General features: G+C 35.5%; 1 protein-coding gene across 4 annotated transcripts in view; it reads left to right on the forward strand.

Moving 5' to 3' along the window:
* Window positions 1-22,172, forward strand: part of IL1RAPL1 (interleukin 1 receptor accessory protein like 1) — a 1,340,631-nt gene that overhangs the window by 153,681 nt on the left and 1,164,778 nt on the right. Inside the window, exon 1 of one of the 4 annotated variants that reach the window (XM_084788849.1) lies at window positions 2,103-2,121. The exons of the other annotated variants lie outside the window; for them this stretch is intronic. The gene's annotated coding sequence lies outside the window, so the exon portion shown is untranslated. Of the gene's footprint in view, window positions 1-2,102; window positions 2,122-22,172 lie in introns of those variants that run through there. 4 annotated transcript variants of the gene reach the window in all.

The raw sequence follows: 22,172 nt of genomic DNA on the forward strand, positions 1-22,172 counted from the left end.
ACACCATTCTATATGTTCCCTTATATTAAAGTTAGGCCCCGCAACTGCTCTGTTCTTAAGTGTTTGAGTAAGCATTACATCATGCTTTTAGCTGTCTTCCATATAGCAGCAATAATATTTATCTGTAATTTAATGAAAATATAGTGGCTATTCATCAGCTCACTTCACACTTTGTCAGATTTCTCATTACTGATATCTGACTGCAGCCCAACTTTCCTAATATCTCCAACTTTTACTGAGCCTTCATACTTAACTGTCATTCCCAAACCAATGTCTTAGTCTTTCTCCTTAGATTCTTAAATATTGACCAGTCTTTTCTTTCTTCTTGTTTGTTATATGAAAACATTTTGTTTGAAACTTAGAGTAAGTTTTTTTCCTCACCAGAATTTGAATGACTGTAGAGGCTTTCCTTGGATTTGTTCTAATTATTTTAAAAGAAGACCTCAGTTTTATTTCTTCACACTCATGCACAAAAATCCATGTATACATCTTATGCTATAGAAAAATAAATTACACACTTTAGTTGGGAAGTATATAGCTCATGGAAAAGCTTGAAAATCTGTTGAAGAACTAAGTGATCATTGTTAAATATGAAATGCATGCACTTTACACTTTACCATGTGACTAACATATTGCAAATAGAATGATATAATTCATGGGCCTTATTTGTTATTGTGAGATAGAGAAATTGAGCTAGAAACTATTCAGGCTATTGCAGGTATCATAGCTGAAAGAGCTAATACTCTGAGCTAGCATAAAATGAAATAATGATTGAGGTGATTGGGCTTTTATAAAACACAATGTTAAAATGCTAATGAATTTGCTTAGAGTTTCTCTCCATTTAACTTGATGCTGGCTATTGGCTTGCTGTATATTGCATTTACTATGTTTAGGTATGGGCCTTGTATCATTGATCTCTCCAAGACATTCATCATGAAATGGTGTTGGATTTTGTCAAAGGCTTTTTCTTCATCTAATGAAATGATCATGTGATTTTTTTCTTTCAGTTTGTTTACATGATGGACTACATTGATGGATTTTTATATCTTGAACCATCTCTAAATCCCTAAGATGAAGCCCACTTGATCATGGTGCATGATATATTTAATGTGGTCTTGGATTCAGTTTGCAATCATTTTATTGAGTATTTTTGCATCAAGTTCATAAGGGAAATTTGTGTGAAATTCTCTTTCTTTGTTGAGTCTTCATGTAGTTTAGGTGACTGTGGCTTCATAGAATGATATTTGTAATGTTTCCTTCAGTTTCTATTTTGTGGATTAGCTTGAGGAGTATTGGTATTTATACTTCTTTGAATGTCTGGTAGAATTCTCTACTAAAACCATCTGGCCCTGGGCTTTTTTTGTTGTTGTTGTTGGGAGTATTTTGATGGCTGCTTCTATTTCTTTAGGGTTATAGAACTGTTTAAACTATTTACTTGATTTTGATTTAACTTTGGTAAGTGATGTCTATCAAGAAAATAATTCATTTCCTTTATATTTTTCCAATATTGTGGAATACAGGCTTTTCAAATAAGAGCTAATGATTCTTTTGATTTCCTTAGTGTCTGTTGTTAAGTTTCCCTTTGCATTTCTGATTTTGTTAATTTGGGTACTGTCTTTCTGCATTTTAGTTAGTTTGGCTAGTTTGCCTATCTTGTTGATGTCCATGGGGGGTGGGTGCTCCTCTTTTCTGTTAATATCTTTGGGAGGAGGGGTGTGTGCTGGGAGAGGAAGGGAGAAGGAAAGGCTGGGAGGAAAGAAAGGGCTGAAGCTGTGTTAGGGATGTAGAGTAAATTAAATAATTTAATCAAGAAAAAAAAAAAAGAAAACGTGCTCATGACAATCACCCATTTTATACATACTCACCAAAGACATCCTTTAATGTCTATCCTTTTATCTTAATCTCCCCAAACTCTTCTTTTGCTGATATGACCACTTTCTATAAATTAGAAAAGACTGATGTAAAATAAATATTTTCATTCTATAACTCTATATAAGAATAATATGGGACTCCTTGGTTAATAGGTGGATTTTATGTTTTGTTTTGTATTTTGTAGAGCATCACTGGGATTCATCAGCATCTCATTATCTCCTGCAGGGAAAGAACACTAGATCCAGTGGTGTGAGTCTTCAATTAAATATGGGGACAGTGCATAAGTTGGGAAATTTTGCATTTTAATAAGAGTAACAACTACAATGAATTAGGGCACATTAAATATTTTAAAATCCCACAAATTCATAAACATGCAACACAAAGGAACTTGATTAGTCATCATTGGGCATTACTAGGAGCCCAACTCATTACTCAGGAGAAAAACAAAGGAAAAGAAGCATTTATTTGGTTTGCATTTTCTTGGTCAAATATGTTTTATGTGAATCACATTGGTGGTGATGTGTGGGTGGGATCCAAAACCTGATACAAGTGAGACATGTACTCTAGTATACATTGGAGCTACATTGCAGATCCTAAGAAAACTCCCTTCGAAGAATAATTTTACATAGTAAGTACAAGAGATATGGGTGAATATTTTTCATAGCACTTATGGGATGCTCAGCAAGCCATTAAATTAAAGGTCCATGGGGCCTTTAACTGCAGAGAAATAAGGCTATATCCTTCTGAAATACTGATAAATCTTGACATCACCAAGCCTAAATCAGAGGACATATAAGAACTTTTATATAGGAACTATTTAAAATTTTAATTATATATATTTTAATGGGCATATCTGTATACCACATATATATTTGGTGCCCATGGAATACAGATCATGTACTCTAGATCAGGAGTTATTGACAGTTGTCAGCCTTCATGTTGTTGCTAGAAATTAACCTGAAGTTTCAAATGGTTGTGACCTGGCATGTGGGTGCTTAGAAGTATTAATTGTATTTTCTGTTTCGCTTCCTTTAAAAATACTTTTCTATAAAGACATAAAAGAATATTTCCAGGACTCAAATTGCTACAGTGTTGTCTGAAGGTTTTTTTCTTTATTTGTACCCTAAAGATAAGCTCCTGATTTTATTTATTTATTTATTTAATTTAAATAATTTATTCAGATTACATCCCAATTGTTATCCCCTCATTTGTATTTTCCTGTTTCCCCCTCTGCCCCTCTTTCATCCTATTCCCCTCCCCAGCCTGTGGCAGAAAGGGACCTCCTCCCCCACCATATGATCACAGCATATCAGACCTCATCCAGATAGCTGCTTCCCCTTCCTCTGAGAGCTACAGGGCCTTCACACCAAGGGGAAGTGATGATCCTTCTGAGTGAGGTAACCCAGACACAAAAAGACACATATGGTATATTCTCACTTACAATTGGATACTAGCCCAACAAGGATGTCCTCTGAGAGTCTTCACTCAGTGGGGTATTGGGACTCCAGGTGAGACCCTGTTTTTTTTTCTGCAGCAGATATTCTATTTTGTTTGTATCATTATTTTTAGGAGATTAGAATGTTATGCAATGTATTTTGATCATATTCATTCTCAATTCCTCTCCTAACTCTTCTTTGATCCATTTTCACGTCTGCAAACTCACTATTTCCTTGTCCACTATTTTTTGGTAGTTGGTAATTAAATCTTTCCATTTCAATTTCTGTTTCTTGCACTCTCCTGGATGTCAGCCCACTGGGGAAAAATCAACATATCAGGGACCACATCCTTAAAGAAAACTGATTGTTCTTCTCCCAGGAGTTATCAATTGCCAACAGTTCCTTCCTCAGGGATGAGCATCTATGGCCACCTCCCACCCAGATGTCCCTAAACTGAATAATTGATAAAGAAAATGCAGTACATTTACACAATGGTGTATTACACAGCTATTAAAAAATAACACAAAAATTTCAGGCAAATGGATGGAACTAGAGTGGGACAACTTGGGTCCAGAAAGATAAATATGATATGTACTCCCTTATAAGATATTAGCTGCTAAGTAAATGATAATAAAGAGAGAGGAAGGAAGAGTATATGCAAGAGTTTCCAGGGATAAAATGGAAGAGAGAAATGATGTAATTATATTATAATCTCACAAAAAGGAAATCACTTGAAAAAGAAATAATTGTGAGTCTGTCAAGATGGTTTGATGAGTATAGTGCCTGTTATATAAGCCAGAGGACCTGAGATTATGTCCTAGAACCCATATAAATTCCTGCCTGTAATTGCACTGCCAATGAAATAGAGACAGACAAATTCCTAGTCTAAACAAATCTGTAAGATCCATTTTCAGTTACATCTCTTCTCTTAAAAAGTAAAATGGATAAACTATTGAAAATGACATCCTGAATTTAATCTCTGGATTCAACATGCACAGGTATGAGTGAGTGAACACACACACACACACACACACACACACACACACACACACACACACGCACACGCACTCACACACATGCACACACACACATACCTAATGTTGGGCTGTAGGTTTCTACATCTGCTATCATTTTCTGGAGAAAGCCTCTCTGAAGATGATTGGGCCAGAGACCAATCTATGTGTACAGCAAAATATCAATAGGTATTATTTCAATTAATAATAATAATAAGATTGTTATTAGTATTGGTGTTGTTGTTGTTGTTGTTATTAGGCAAGTCATGTTTGGTTTTACCTTGGGCCTCTGGGATTTCTTTCCCCTGGCTCCTGGTAACTCAGGCAGTGTTCAACACGGGCTCTCTCTCGTGGCCAGTCCCACAAGCCCTGCGCTACCCCTTCCTAGGCACATCTTGCAAGCAGGACAGGTTGTAGATCAAAGGCCTAATGGCTGGCTTGGTTTCACAGTTCCAGTATTGGAAGCCTCTCCTGTTTAGAGAAGATAACGAGATCAGACTTCGTATTCTTCATTACTAGTAGTCCTCACTAGGATCACCCTCATATGTTCCAGGAAGTTTCCACTGCATGAGTTTTCCACATCATCCCCCAAATGCCCCCAATTCTAGTCATCTCTAACAGTACTCTCCACCTCCATCTTTTGCTTACCCAAATTATTCTTCCTTTTCCCATCCCTACCCACTCTAACTTAACCAATTAATTTACTCTATTTCCCCTTCCCAGAGAGATCCATGAATTCGTCCCTAGAATCCACCTTGTTATTTAGCATCTCTGGGTCTGTGGATTTTATCTTTATTATCATTTACTTAGCAGCTAATATCCTATAAGGGAGTACATATCATATTTATCTTTCTGGACTTGAGTTGTCTCACTCTAATTCCATCCATTTGCCTGAAATTTTTGTGTTATATTTAATAGCTGTGTAATACCCCATTGTGTAAATGTACTGCATTTCCTTTATCAATTATTCAGTTAAGGGACATCTAGGTTATTTCCAGTTTCTGGCTATTATGAATAAAGTTCTGTGAACATAGTTGAGCAAGTGTCCTTGTGGTAAGATAGAGTGTTTTTTGGATATATGCCTAAGAGTGGTATATCTGTGTCTTGAGGTAGACAGATTGCTAATTTTCTGAGGAACCTCCACATATTTCCACAGTGGTTGTACAAGTTTGCACTCCTACCAACATTGGCTGAGTGTTCCCCTTGCTACATACCCTCACCAGCATGAGATGTCACTTGTACTTTTCATCTCAGCCATTCTGACAGATATATAATAGAAACTCAAAGTAATTTGGATTTTCATGTCCCTGATGGCTAAGGATGTTGAACATTGATTGATGTTTTCTTGCATGTATATCTGTGTGAGGTCATGAAATCCCCTCCAACTGGAGTTACAGTTGTAAGTTGTCATGTGGTAACTGGGAGTTGAATCTGGGTCCTATGGAAGAGTAGCCTGTGTTCTTTTTCTCATTCATTTATTCATTCATTCATTTTCTTTATATCTCAATCACAGATTGGGATTCATCCAAGTTGCACTCTCTCACCTCCTGTTCCTCTCTCCATTTCTTCTCATAGAAAAAGAGGCCTTCCATGTATATCAAAACACCTTAGCATGTGGTTTCGCTTGAATTTTTTATGTTAGCCATTCTGATGGGTGTAAGATGGAATCTCAGAGTTGTTTTGATTTGCATTTCCCTGATGATTAAGGAGGTTGAGCATTTCTTTAAGTGTTTCTCAGCCATTTGGTATTCCTCTGTTGAGAATTCTCTGTTTAGTTCCAAGCCCCATTTTTCAATTGGGTTATTTGATACCCTATGAGCATATACAGGGAAAGGAAATCCCCCTCAGGAACTGTCATAGGGGCAGGGAATAAGGGGAAAATGGGAGGGAGGGAGAATGGGAGGATACAAGGGATGGGATAACCATTGAGATGTAACAAGAACAAATTAATAAAATAATATATATCTTGGAAAAAACACCTTAGCACAGCAAATTGCATTAGAACTAGGTGCATCTTCTTCTATAGAGGCTAGACATGGTAGTCCACTTAGAGGAAAGGGATCCAAATGCAGGCAATGGAGTCAGACAGCTTCTGATCCTCTTGTTAGGAGTCCTACATAAAGATGAAGATGCACATCTGTTACATATGTTTAGGAGGCCTAGGTCAATCCCATGCATTGTCTCTGGTTGGTGGTTCAGTCTCTATGAGCCACCACGGGTCCATGGTAGTTGTTTTTGTAGCTTGTCTTGTGGTGTTCTTCACCTCTCTAGTTTCTTCAATCTTTGACCTCCCTCTTACACAAGATTCCATGAGCTGTGCCTAGTGTTTGACTGTGGGACTCTGCTTTTGTTTCCATCAATTGCTGGGTGAAGCCTCTAAGATGACAGTTATGCTAGGCTCCTGTCTGCAAGCATAGTAGAGTATCATTAATTGTGTCACAGGTTGACTCTCATGGCATGAGTTAGGCCAATCATTGGTTGGCAGTTCAATCACATTCTGCTCCTTTTTGATCCCTGCATATCTTATAGGCAGGAAAAATTGTGGGTCAAAATTTGTGGCTTGGTTGGTGTCACCCTCTCTCCATTGGAAGTCTTGCCTGGATACAAGAGGTGGCTGTTTCAGGCTCCATATCCTCTATTTCTAGGAGTCTTAGCTGGGGTCACCCCCATGGATTCCTGGAAGATTCCATCATTCTAAGTTTCTAGCTCTCCCTAAAGATGCCCCTCCAAACTGATTCCAGTTCTCTCTCCCAGTTCTCTCTCTCCGTCTATCCTACCCACAGTTGATCCCTCCTGTGCCTCTCCAACAACCAGTTCCCTCTCTCAGTCCACCCCCAATGTCAATTTTGTTTCTCCTTCTCAGTGAGATTCAAGCATCCTCCACTGGGCCCTCCTTCTTACTTATCTTATTTGAGTCTGTGGATTGTAGCATCGTTATCCTATATTTTATGGCTAATATCAACTTATAAGTGAGTATATACCATGTATATCTTTCTGGGTCTGGGTTGCCTCACTCAGGATAATCATTTGTAGTTCCATCCATTTGCCAGCAAATTTCGTGATGTCGTCTTGTTTGTTTGTTTTATTTTTTATAATTTATTCAGATTGTATCTTGATTATTATCCCTTTGATCATATCTTCCCATCCCCACATTCCCTCCCACCTACGCTATTCTCCTCATCTGGACCTCTGGGAGAGGAGGGCTTCTCCCTGACCATTTGGATGTCATTGTTTTTTAACAGCTGAGTAGTATTCCATTGTGTAAGCGTACCACATTTTCTAGCTATTACAAGTAAAGCTGCCATGAGCATAATTGATCAAGTGTCCTTGTGGTAAGGTGGACTGTCTTTTGGGTATATGGCCAGGAGCAGCACAGCTGATTCTTGAGGTAGAACTATTCCAACTTCTCTAGGAAACAGCCAAATTGATTTGCAATGTGGTTTTTTGCATTCCCAGCAGCAATGTAGGGGTGTTCCAGTGTTCTCCTTCTTCCACATCCTCGCCAGCATGTGCTATCACTTGAATTTTTGATCTTAGCCATTCTGTTGGGTGCAAGATGGAATCTCAGAGTCGTTTTGATTTGCATTTCCCTGATGACTAAGGATGGTGAATATTACTTTAAGTGTTTCTTGGGCATTAGAGAGTCTTCTTTGAGACTTCTGTTTAGCTCTGTACCACATCTTTAAAATGGATTATTTGTTTTGTTGATATCTAATGTCTTTAGTTCTTTATATATTTTTTATATCAGCCATCTGATAGGTGTAGGGTTGGTGATCTTTTCCCCTTCTGTAGGCTGTAGTTTTGTCCCTTTGATGGCATCCTTTCCCCTACAGAAGTCTTTCCATTTCATGAGGTCACAGCTACTAATTGTTGATCGTATAGCCTGAGATGGTGGTTTTCTGTTCAGAAAGTTGTCTCCTGTGCTAATGAGTTCAAGGCTATTAGATTTAGTATATCCAGTTTTATGTTGAGGTCTTTGATCCACTTGGACCTGAGTTTCATACAGGTGATAAACATGGATCTATTTGTATTTTTCTATGTGTAGACATCCAGTTAGACCTCACCATTTGTTGAAGATGCTGTCATTTTTCCATTTTATTACTTTGGCTTCTTTATTATAAGCAAGTGTGCATATGTGTGTGGATTTACTTATTGGTCTTCAATTCAATTCCATTGGTCAACCTGTGTGATCTTATGCTAAATATATGAGGGAGGTTTTTTATTACTACTGCTTCGTAGTGCAGCTTGAAATCTGGGATAGTGATACCTCCAGCAGTTCTTCTATTATACGGAATTGTTTTTAGCTATTCTGGGTTTTTATTTTTCCATATTAAGTTGAGAATTTCTTTTTTGAGGTTTATAAAGAATTGTGTTGTAATTTTGATGGAAATTACATTGAATCTTTAGATTGCTTTTTGTAAGATGTCCATTATTACTATGTTAATCTTACCAATCATTGAATATGGGACATCTTTTCATCTTCTGATATCTTCTTCAGTTTTTTCCCCCTTAAAGACTTGAAGTTCTTGTCATATAGGTTTTTTACTTGCTTACTGCCAATATTCAGACCTGCTGAACCATGTGATGTTGAACATTTCTGTTAGTATTTCTCAGACATTTGAGATTGTTCTATTGTGAAGTCGTTGCCTAGATCTGTACTCCACTTTTAAATTGGATTATGTGGTCCTTGATATCTACTTTCTTGAATTCTTTATATATTTTGGCTATAACAGTTGTTCATGGAGTTGGTAAAAACATTTTCCCATTCTTTAGACTGTCATTTTGTCCTGTTGATATTTTTCTTTACCTTACAAACGTTCTTCCATTTCATGAAGTCTCATTTATTAATTGTCAGTCTTAGTGCCTACATTGTTGGTGTTTGTTTAACAAGTTGTCTCCTATCCCAATGTGCTCAAAACCATTCCAAAAATTTTCTTTTCTATCAGGTTTAGTGTATATGGATTTATTTTAGGTCTTTGATCCACTTGGACTTGAGCTCAAATTTTCTTTTAGTGTAGCTATTGAGCATGGCATTATCTCGATTTTTACTTTCCCTGAAAATTGTTTATCTATATAAAAATGTACTATAAAAGACAAAAATGTTTGTTGATTTCATGAAATTTCAAATATTAGGAAGCACTAGTCTGTGTTTTCTCATTACTTTAAAAAATAAATATTGCACCTATGAATACTGTATGAATACAGGTATTGCTGCTAAGCTTGATGCCCTCGGACACATGTGGTGGATGGAGGGAAATAACTAACTTAAATGGCCCTCTATTTCCACACTGCACCATGTAACAAAATGTATAAAATCTAAAACCTGTTTTTAGTTAGTGGATCTTATGAAAAAAGCAACAGGCCAGATTTGAATGTCTGAAAACCAATATACCTACATTGATTTAAAAAGACAAACTATCATTAAGTTTGCATTATGTCTTCATATTAGAAAATATCATAGAACAATACTTGAAATTTTCTGGAAAGCAAAAATTTTATAGATCATCACCTCAAAAGCTTATAAACATGTTTTTACTTCTGCTCTTTTTCTTTAGTATAACTGAAAACATTGAAATAGAGTGATTGTATGTACTAAGACAATCACAAAGTTGTTTGTAGGCAACATTTTTCCATTTAAGAAAGTTTCTGATTTGCTGTTTGCTTAAGAAGATCACATCACCTAAACGTATTATTTATGCATTTAGTAGGAAAACTATGACTAAAACTTATCTGAGTAAGAAAGAATTATCTATGACTGATTATTTCTCAAATTGACTCTTTGATGGATCAAAGAATAGTTTAGTGTATAAATGTGAATATATATATATATATATATATATATATATATATATATATATATATATATATATATATATATCACTATACAGATACTCTGTTAGCTGAATAGTTTGGGGGTATAGTACCCTTTTATTGTATTATTTTTCCATTAATTTATTCTACATTTAAAAAAAGGAAAAATGAGTTTTCCTTTTTCATGAAAGGTTATAGGAGGTATTTATCCTTGTTAGAAACAACTGTCTAAATTGAGATTTAATAAGTATTGGTATTTTAAATAAGACATATTCAAGAGTTGGGTGTCTGCTCATGAGTTCTCATTTTTCTCTAGGAAAATTTTCACCAAATCAAGTACAATTCAGTCCTGTAAGAGCAGAGGCATGGCTCAGTGGATAACAGTGTTTGATTTGAAAATATGAGGATGCTAATTCAATTTCTCAGAATACACATAAAACATTAAGTTAGATGGATATGCATGTCTAGATCCCCAGAATTTGTGCTTAGAGACAGGTGGAGCTTCAGAACTCTCTGGACAACCAGTTTGGCAAGTTCTGGTTCAGTGAAAGATCCTGTCTCAGGAAAATAGACTATAGAGCCAGTCATGGTAGCACATGCCTTTAAACCTAGCACTTGGGAGGCTAAAGCAGGATGATCTCTATATGTCTGAGGCCACCCTGGTCTACATAGCAAGTTCCAGGACATCTGGGGCAACATGTGTGTACACATATGTATGTCCATATGGATAATATATATATATATATAAAATAAACACAAAATGTTTGTATACTAATGTATTTGTTAATTTACTGCTCCTTTTAATCTTACTAAGCATGTATTTCCTGTGTACCTATGTTTTCAAATTTAAACATGGGCTTTATTCAAAGGCTTCTAAAAGTCTTTAGAACCCAGAGTCTATCAAAAATATAGAACAGAAATGTTAATAAATAATAACTAATTATAAGCTGATTAAAAAAAACATTTCAGAAGTATTGAGATTTAGATTCAGTGTAACTTTGAATTAAATGAATATTAGCTGTATCATAAAAATATGTGTGTCTATGTGTATTTGAGTATGTGTGTTACATAGGGTATCTTAGTGAATATTTTGCACTGTTTTCATTTATAAAGAATGCTAAATTTTTATTTCTCTAGTGCCTTTTGTAGTAAACATTTTATATGGATTTAAATTTATCACCTTTTGTTGATGTTGGTAAAATGAAATACAATTTATTTTGAATTCTTACTACAGGTCTAGTTCTCTAAATTCTGGTTTTCATCATCTTGAGTTCATTGATTTTATGCACTTTGATCTTTACTTTGTATTATGTAAAAGTCGATATGATGATCTGCAAACACATCTACTGCTTGGATAGTAGGAATTTTGTAACTGGCTCTTTGCAAGCACTATAATAATGCTGAAAATTGGTAATATTCTCCTATCACCACTTCCTAGTCATAAACAATATGACAATCATTCCAAAAATGATGGTAAGATGTACAAATCTCTCTAATTCAACATTTTGAGATAGCTATTAAGGTAATGTTTACTGATTATTTGGCACATTTACTTTCACATAGATTTTATGTGAAAATTGCACCTATCACTACAATTAAGGTGATATTACATAGACTGTTAAACAACTCACTTGATAAAGCATTATGTGATGCCATATATCCTCTTAGGATTCAAGCTGATAAAATAAACAAAAAGTCTTAATTTGATGATCCATTTCCTAGTGTGCAGTCCTGAGTATAGGAAGATATTTTAAGAAAGATCTTTACTTAAAAATATTTCTTAAAATTTGTTCACTTTACATCCTGATTGCAGCCCCTCTCATCTTCTCCCAGTCCCAGACTCCCTCCCTCTTTTCCCTTCCCCTCTCCTACTCTCCTGGTCCTCAGAAAGGGGGAGACCTCCACTACCATCTGACACCAGCCTATCAAATTTCATCTGGGCTGCCTGCATCCTCTTCCTCTGTGGCCTGCCAAGGCCACCCCAACAGGGGAAGTGATCAAAGAGTGGTCATCAGAATCCATGTCAGAGGTAGCTGCTACTCCCCATATTGTAGGACCCACATGGAGATTATTCTGCCTATCTACTACATCTGAGCAGGGGGTCCTCTTCATGCATGGTCTTTGGTTGGTACATCAGTCTCTTCAGGTAACTATGAGCCCATATTGGTTGACTCTGCTGTTGTCCTTGTAGAGCTTCTGTCCCCTCCAGGTATTGCTATCCCCTCAACTCTTCCATAATACTGTGTTCTGCCCCAAAGTCAGACTATGATTCCCAGCATCTACTTCAATCTCTTCCTAGGTGAAGTCTTTCAGAGGACCTCTGGTAGGCTCCTGTCCTGTTCCATCTTTTAAAGCATTTTTGGTGTCTTTTCTATTTGTCCTTCAGAATGAGAATTAAGCATCCTTCCTAGGGTCCTCATTGTTATTTAACTTCTTTATGTCTGTGGATTGTAGTGTGGTTATCCTGTATTATGTGGTTAATATCCACTTATAAGTGAGTATATACCATGCGTGTCTTTCTAGGTCTGGCCTACTTGACTCAGGATGATTGTTTCTAGTTTTATCCATTTACCTGCAAATTTCAAAGTTACTTTATTTTTAATAGCTAAGTGGTATTTCATTGTGTAAATGTACCACAATTTCTTAGTCCACTCTTCGCTTGAGGGACATCCAGGTTGTTTCTAGATTCTGGCTATTACGAATAAAGCTGCTATGTACATAGTTGAGCAAATGTCCTCATTGTATGGTGGAGCACCTTTTGGATATATGCTCAGGAGTAATATAGCTGTGTCTTGAGTTAGAACTATTCCCAATTTTCTGAGAAAGCACCAGAATGATTTCCAAAGTGGTCATACAAGTTTGCACTCCCACCAGCAATGGAGGAGTTTTCCCTTTTCTCCACCTCCTTGCCAGCATGTGCTGTCACTTGAGGTTTTGATCTGAACCATTTTGAGGGGTGTAAGATGGAATCTGAGAGTTGTTTTGATTTTCATTTCCCTGATGACTAAGGGCATTGAGCATTTCTTTAAGGTTTTCTCAGCCATTCGACATTCCTCTGTTTGGAATTCTCCATTTAGCTCTATACCTTATTTTTTAATTAGATTATTTTGTTTCTTGGTGTTTAATTTCTTGAGTTCTTTATATATTTTTGAATATTGGCCCTCTATCAGATGGGATTGACATAGCAAAAATGGCCATCTTACCCAAAGCAATCAACAGATTCCATGCAATTCCCATCAAAGAGAATGGATGCATTGGCATAGGAGACAGCTTCATGAAAAAAACACCAATGGCCCAGGCTCTAAGATCAACAAATAGTAAATAAGACCTCACGAAAATAAAAAGCTTCTGTAAAGCAAACAACATTGTCAACAGAACAAAATGACTGCCTAAAGATTGGGAAAAGAACTCCACCAACTCTACAGGGGTAATGTCAAAAATATATAAGGAACTCAAGAAAGTTCCTTACTTTTATCATTTTAATTTATTAAAATATAAAATCAATCCAAAAAACATAAGACTAAGAAATATTGCTGGATAGTTAGGCCTATACAGATTAAGTAATATTGGAAACATCTTAATGTTAATGGCTACTGTGGGTGATGTGAACATTCACTTAGCAATTCAGTTCTGGCTCCACATATTAGCACACTATTTCAAAAGTCTGTGGTAAGATATACTGTTCCTGTAATCCATATAGGAATACCGTATACATTTCATGTTGGAGAAAACTTTATTTCTTTATAACTTCAATGTTTTCAGATTTCTGGAAGAGTGAAAATGTTTAGTCAACTTGAGAAAAAGTATGACAGTGAGTCACTTACGTACATATGGTGAGCTGGGGAGGATGTAGTTTTTATTGCTTCTAAAACTTACACAATTTTGGTTCCAATCTGTAAGCAAAAATGACACACAATTAAGTATAGAATTTTAAAATAGGTCTGTATAATATAAAGATCCTTAAACTCATTGCCCTCCCTTTCTGTGTTGATTGATCTAAGTGAAATTATAGTTTTCTATTGTATTTTTTGGAAGAATGTGTTATTTCCCTGTACAACATCTTATTGGCTGAATGTAACCAAAACACAGCCTTTTCTTTCAATTCAAAATACATGCATTTTATATGTATGAAGAATTTTACATTTGAAAGTCAACTTTTTTACATGTTTGGACATATATAAGGTAACACTCGCTATAATATCTAAGCAAATGATAATGTCTTATATATTAATCAATGTAGTTATTTTATGGAAAAAATCTAGTCAGCAACATTTAGGTAGACAGAAGAACTATTTTAGAGCTTTAATTTCAGTATGGAATACAGTACAATATGTTATATTCAAGGATATATTGTGTAATGATCAATCTGCTTTAACATGTGTATTAGCTTACACATTTATTATAATTTGGTGCAATTCAAATATTCTTTTCCATCTAATTTGAAATGTTTTAAGTAATTGTTAATTAAATTCAGTCTACTGTGTCCTAAACTCTAGGGTATATTAATCCTATTTAATTGCAGTTTTATATCTGTTACCCAACTTTACCACCCCTTCCTTAATTCTTTCCTAGATGGTAGTAACCAATGTTCTTTCTTCAATATACACACAATAAACTTTAGTTTTCATGTGCATATGGCATGCATTCATATGTGCAGATGCACATTTCCATGTGTGTCAGGGTATGTCTATGCAGATATGCATGTGGAGGCCCAACATTCATGTTGTATTTATTTTAAAACATTTATACATTATTTCTCGAGAAATGGTGCTTTGTTGGCTCCATCTTGAACAGAGAAGCTCTTCTTTCTCTTTTCACTGCTGAAATTAAAGAATACTATGCATGCTCAAGTTTTCTGTGGGCTATAAAGATCTAAACATTGTTCCGTGTACATATATGTAAAACATTTCATTGATTTAGCTCCAGTGTCTGAGATAAAATAATACTATTTATTCTGGAAGGCTAAGAAATCTGATGAGATGCATTAGACACTTATGTTAAGGAAGTCTGTGTATTTATATATTTTTGAAAATTACTGGTCTATAAACAATTTGACCTTACTTTCTCCATTAATAATTTGAGGTCAAGTGAGAATTTATTATTAATGTAATTTTACAATGTATCAGTTCTGATATTCAAGGAACAATGACTATGAAAAATATTGTTTGTCCATAGATGTTCGCTGGTAGTATGCCACATAGAATGCATGATGAACTTAAGAGAAATAAAAGTAATATTTTTATATAACATAGTGTTTTGAAATAGACAAGGTTGTTATTACATTTCCCAGTCTTCTGGAGAATATCATTTGCAGGATATGATCTTATTTCCCTGAAGGGAACATATCTTGCATTGAAGCTCTGGACTACACAGAGGGCAGCAGGCTTTTTATTATACCGCTATTTCTTTTCCAAAGGCTAGTGGAAGTTTGCACCATTTCCAATGTCCTTTGCAACCTACAAATGGCCACATTCCCAAGGTCACATAATTTAACTCTTTGTTATGACTGAGTTATTTAATTAGAACCCTCTGTACTTGGCAGGATTTGGCAGGATAATTGCCAACCTAGCATATTTCTAATAAGCAATGTGTTTAGATGGAAAAACCAAAGTGAGCAGATGGAAGACAACAATTGCAAGCATGATTGTTGCTGCTAGAATATATTACATACATGCACATTTCAGAGGGAATGTTAGTCATCATGGATTTTTAAAATGTAAAATGGCTGATTTAAAAAAAGCAACAGAGAAAAAGTACATAGGTCATAGTAAAGAGGATTTGGATACCTTCTGTAATGGAGAACTTTTAAGAGTGAAGGCAGATCCTGAATAATAGCATGATTTTGGGAAATGCCTTCCAAGGATACTTTTAAACATTCCTTCTGAGATTTGATGTTCTGAAAGTAAGGTTTAGTTCTTAATAGTATTTTTAAAGCAGTGACACATATACAATTGTAAAGTAATCACTTATAACAGTGAATATTTGATAATACTGTTGAGCATATGACAAGAATGACACCGAGGAACCTGTCAAACTGGATGGGGGAAAGCTCATGAGGCATTAGCCCTACTGAAACAACTGTAGGCATACAAGTTAAGCTAGAAGCAGGAGAGCTGTCCATTCACATGGAAGAGCACACCAGTATTCTGTCCAATGCCAAATAGCCTAATAAGCATACATAAATACATGTAACATAGTATGGAATGATATATATATCAATTAGTAACTAATAAAGGCCATGAATTTAAAGGAGAGAGAGAAAAGGTGTATGCTAGATTTTAGAGGGAAGGAAGAAATGTTGTAATTAAATTGTAATCTCAAAAATTAGTAAATAAATTATGATCATGTAATTTAGCCTTTATAAAGAATTACTTACTATAGAAGAAAATATTAAGAACTAGTTGAGAAAACGTTTTGCTAGTACTAACAACTATATACTTAAAGGGATTTTTACTCTAAATATTATCTGAAAACTTTTCTGTATTGGTAGATGGAAGACAGATGATGTTCTCTATTGAGGAAAAAAATGTCTCAAAGAAAGAAAAAAGAGAGACACTGAAAAAGAAAAGAAATACCCTCAAAAGCTAATGTGAAATCTTGCTAACTAGATGACAAGATGGATATAATTCTTTATTATGATATAGCTGTTTTAGGTACACATTTTTCTAATAAATAGTTTAAGACATTATTCTCTGCATGATGTTAATCATAGGAAAATTTTTATATCATTTCCTTGGAAACAATAGATTTCCCCAAATTAAGTTTTCTGCTGATATGATTGAACTAACAATATCTACTGGAGCTGAAAATTGTGCTTATATCCCAATTACGAATTGTAATTCCTGTTAAATGGTAGTGTTAAACCAAGGGCTTGCATTGGATTTACTAGATAAGAAACAGAAGACATGCCTTCATCCAGGAAATAGTTTTGTATTTCAAGACTGTAACACTGGATATGTTACCTTGGTTAAAATACTGAGGAGCAAAAGCAAACATGACATTTTCAATGTCACTTTATTTGTGTCTGCTTCTTAATCATCATTATGAAACTCCTCTATGGGACTATGCAAACAATGTTAATTTTTAATAGTCATTATGTTATATTGACAGTCTGATGTATCAGGAAATATATTTCTGCAATGGATATTATCTAATTTTTATATTTTAATATTACTATATATGCCAGTATTATACTTTATTGATGGAGAAACATATTTTTATGATATTTTATACTGCTAATATAATGCCATGCATTGTATATGTAAACAATTTATTTGTATAGTTTCATTATCTATCAGTATGCTATCCCAATGTACCTTAATACTTGTGACAGCTTTTTCCACTCCATTCACTGTAAAAGAAATCATTTGGAATGAAATACAGCTATCTACATACACTCCATTTTTATTCCATTGAGAATTCCTAAGATGAAACCTGAACCTATCAGACTTTTAAATTATTTTTTGATACAATATAATTTATCATGTTTTTTATCATCACCTAGCTCGTCCTAGATCCTACCCACCTCCATACTCAAAGAATTTCATGTTCTTTCTCTGTGTCTCTCTGTCTCTTTATCTCTCTCTCTATCTCTCTCTCTCTCTCTCTCTCTCTCTCTCTCTCTCTCTCTCTCTCTCTCTCTCTCTCTTCCTCTCCAAGCAATCCAAAATTATGGCAAACAAATAAATAAATATAGAACAAAAAGGCTAAAATTAAACAAAAAGCCCACAAAAATCACAAAACTCCTGTGAGCATGATGTGCTATCTCAGAATTTATTTTCTTTGGAACATATACTTTAATCACATTCTTACATATTATTTTGCCTTTCTTTTGTATCTTTAAAATCTGGTGGAAGGGAATAGATCAGAGGGAAAGGGAGGGTGGGAATAGGAAGATAAGAGTGAGGGTATTACAGTCTGGATGTAATGTGAATTAACAATAATAACAACAACAACAGATTTTAAAAAACAAAAAATTCAAACTCTCCACATGTTTCACACTCAGATGTGACATAGAGTTACATTCTTTCCACTTGATACTTTATATAACTCAAATAGAACTTGGTCACCTGTTTATAAACAAAGTTCCCATTTAACTTCTCTTTCATCTATAGTAGATGAGCTGTGATTTAAAACCAGTTGCAACATTTATGTTTTCAAGCTGTCTCAGAGCATTCTCATGAATATATAAATATAATATTTTGTCACATAGTTAGGAAACGGCTTCACCATTTGACAGCCTTATGGATGACACAGAATATTATGTAATAAAGGACACCAGGAAAACATGCCCCATTGAATCATCTAAGCAGGGCTCACATGGGCTCACTGAGACTGAAGTGGTAAGTCTGGGGTTGCATGTGTCTGCATTAGATCCTCTGCTATGGATGTAAGTTTGATGTTTTTATGGGACTCCTAACAGTGAGAATGGATGTATCTCTGACTCTTTTGCCTATTCTTGAGACTTTTTCCCTCTTGTGTTGCCTTGTTCAGCCTTGATAGGAGGGCTTTTGCCATGATTAATTGTATCTTGTTCTGTCCTGTCTGGCTGTCATCTCTTGGAGCCTGGTCTTTTCTGAAAAGGAAATATAGAGGGGATACATCTCGGGGAGAGAAGCAGTGGGGGTGGGCAGGAGAGGTAGACAGAAGGGAATATATTGTATGAGAAAATAATCCATTTTTAAAAACAAATTCCCACATTCACACAAATATCATTTACATTTAATGTGTTTGTCATCTCACTTTTATTTGTTTCCATAGCCAAACATAATCCCATGTTTATTCATTGTAAAATATTAATGTTAAAATCACTAACGAACTTGGTATTACCAAAACCAGTGGTCATTTCTTCTTTCTCATTTTACTTGATCTTTTGTATAGTTCAACTTAGCTGATAACTTCCAAATCAAACTCATTTTTTCGTGGTTTTCTTACTTTCTGATTTTTACTGTCTATTTTGTTTTATAGATTTCTTCCCCTACCCCTCTAGTTGACTCTTGAATTAGTGAGTTTTCTTCTTGTTGTGAAAAATACTCAACAAAAACTACTTAAGGTTGAATTTTTGATTTTAGCCATTCTGATGGGTGTAAGATGGAATCTCAGAGTTGTTTTGATTTGCATTTCCCTGATGACTAAGGAGGTTGAGCATTTTGGGGAGACCTGGTGGCACTCAGAGGAAGGATAGCAGGCTACCAAGAAGAGACTTGATACCCTATGAGCATATAAAGAAGGAGGAAGTCCCCCTCAGGCACAGTCATAGGGGAAGTGAATAAGGGAAAAATGGGAGGGAGGGAAGAATGGGAGGATTAATAAAAAAAGAACAGAAAAAAACTACTTAAGGAAGAAATGTTTTGTATAAAGTTTCTATGACCTTGTATAGCAGCACCACTAGCTGGAATCTAACATGAGGTTATGAAGATCATGTCATATTTAAAATATAACAGTCTTATTATTTTGGAGTTTCAGAGTTCAAATCTATTTTTATTATTAATTTATTCTTGTTACATCTCAATGATTATCCCATCCCTTGTATCCTCCTATTCTTCCCTCCCTCCCATTTTCCCCTTACTCCCCTCCCCTATGACTGTGCCTGAGGGGGACTTCCTCCCCCTTTATATGTTCATAGGATATCAAGTCTCTTCTTGGTAGCCTGCTATCCTTCCTCTGAGTGCTACCAGGTCTCCCCCTCCAGGGGACATGGTCAAATATGAGGCACCAGAGTACGTGTAAAAGTCATACTCCACTCTAGAAATGATCATAATGAGTGAGTTAACCCAGAAGCAGAAAGACTCAAATGGTATATACTCACTTATATCTGCATACTAGCCCAAGGGACACGTCTCACGAAAGTCTTCACTTACCAGGAAACTGGGACAGAGGGGAGGACATCCTATTGGGACTCTAGATGAGAGAAGCATGGGAGAATAGCAAAGTACAAGGATCCAGAGGGTCCTAGAAACCTACAAGAAGAACATTATAATGGGCAGATTTGGGCCCAGGGGTCCCGCTCAAACTATGGCATCAGCCAAGGACAATACAGGCCGTATACTTCAAACCCCTACCCAGGTCTAGCCAATGGACAGAGTTCAAATCTTAATCAGCTTCAATTTCTTCCAGTGGCAAACTTTGTTCTTGGACTTTTGGTAAAGCATAGCTGTTGATGACCCTAAATACATGTCTAAAAGTTAGATTAATTTGCTGCCCAACCACATGACTTATCTTGAAAACAAAGTCTATTGTCCCACTGTTTCTGTGTACACAAATCCAAGCATAGATCCAAGCTTTCTGGCTCAGAGTCTCACACTGGTACACTGGTACAAACATTGGCTGGTGTACTGCTCATCTCAAAGTTAGTTGTAGCAATATCTTGCTAGTCCACTAAATGTTTGTTGTCACCCATCAGCTTCTTGGGCATTATTGGACTGAGGGTTTTTTTTTTGCTCTTGACTGCAAGTCATTTATATATTTTGTTGTGTGGTCTTTCCTATAAGAGTCATTTCAGTATGGCAGCTACCTTCATCAAAGAGTCTTAGCAAGAATTCATCAGCAATACAGAAGTATTTTTAACTTAATATAAGAAATGATATCCTGTAGCTCTTGCTTATTAATTAGAAGTGAGGTATATTTCAATACTTAAAAGTAGAAGATGACACAGGAATGTACATAACAGGAGGCTGTCATTCTAAGAGGCCTGTCATACTACTACAGCTTGACTATCCCTTATCCAGAAACTTTACCATTTTCAAATATTTTTGAATTTTAAATATTGGCATAAACACAATGAAGTATATAAAGACTAAGACCCTTTTTCTAAATACAATTTCAATTTATTTTTACATATATCTATATGCTCAGTTCAAAGATAATTTTCCACACTTTCTTTGGAATATATATTTTGATTGTGAGTTATATGTGAACACACACATTTGCATTCCCAGAATTATGTTACTATTAGAATTTTCTCAATTTAGAGTATTTTGAATTTTGGATGTTTCTATAAGAAAAGTTTAACTTGCATATCTAATCAACCTGGGCATTATAAAAGAATCCCAACATACTCAAAATACAACATATCCTCCAGGGTTGTTGAGAGATCAGGGAATGCCTCTGATAGGAACATTGGTGCCCTCAATTTGATAACTTTCCATTGTTGGGAAGGCCTGGTGACACATGGAGGAATGGAAGTAGGCTATCATATCCAGATAAGACCTGATAGGCTGTGGTCATGTGGTGGGATAGGAGGTCTCCTTCTGTCAGAGGTCTAGGGGAGGGGAATAGGTCAAATGAGGGATGGGGGAATGAGAAGATACATAGGAGGGGATAACAATCAGAATGTAATATGAAAAATTATAATAAAAAAGAGAATTTCTCCAGTTTGTCTCATCTAAGACAATGGCAGTACAAAACATTTATGTTCTCCAGCCATACATGGGGGAGATCTTTGATTTCTTTACTCATCATATATGCCTATTATTTCACTAAATAAATACTATTATTGTAATTGCCAAACTATAAGCCAAGTGTGATGATTTTAGATAATTACTTTGTTAAAATCTAGACTGAACTAATATCAATTCTTGTCTGTGCTCCTAAATTGGACACCTGCCTTATTAGAATGATTTCCCCCATGTCTGCTCTGTTCTTGCCCAAACTCCACATAGCGATCAAGCAAACATTAGAAACATGCACAATAAGTATTTTGTTCTTGAACTTAATTTTTTAGAGCTTCCAAGATATATGACCCCAAATTCGGTGCTTGAAAACATAGAAATGTATTCAATCATATTTCCAGAGATTAGAAGTAAGGCATCAAGGTACAGGCATGGTAATTCTCTTTCTCTCTTGAATCTCTAAGGGGCAATCCTTCATGATTTCTGCTTGCATTCAAGTAGTCATCAACATTATTTAGATTTCTGGGCTTATAGTTGTATTACTCATCTTCACCTCTCTTGTTACTTTTCTATCCTTGCTAGGAATGTCTCTCTGCCTCCTGATAAGTACACTGGTAATTGTATTTAAGAACAACAATAATATGTCAGGG

The sequence above is a fragment of the Acomys minous genome, assembly GCF_964271855.1.
Source record: "Acomys minous genome assembly, chromosome: 7".
Lineage (NCBI taxonomy): Eukaryota > Metazoa > Chordata > Mammalia > Rodentia > Muridae > Acomys > Acomys minous.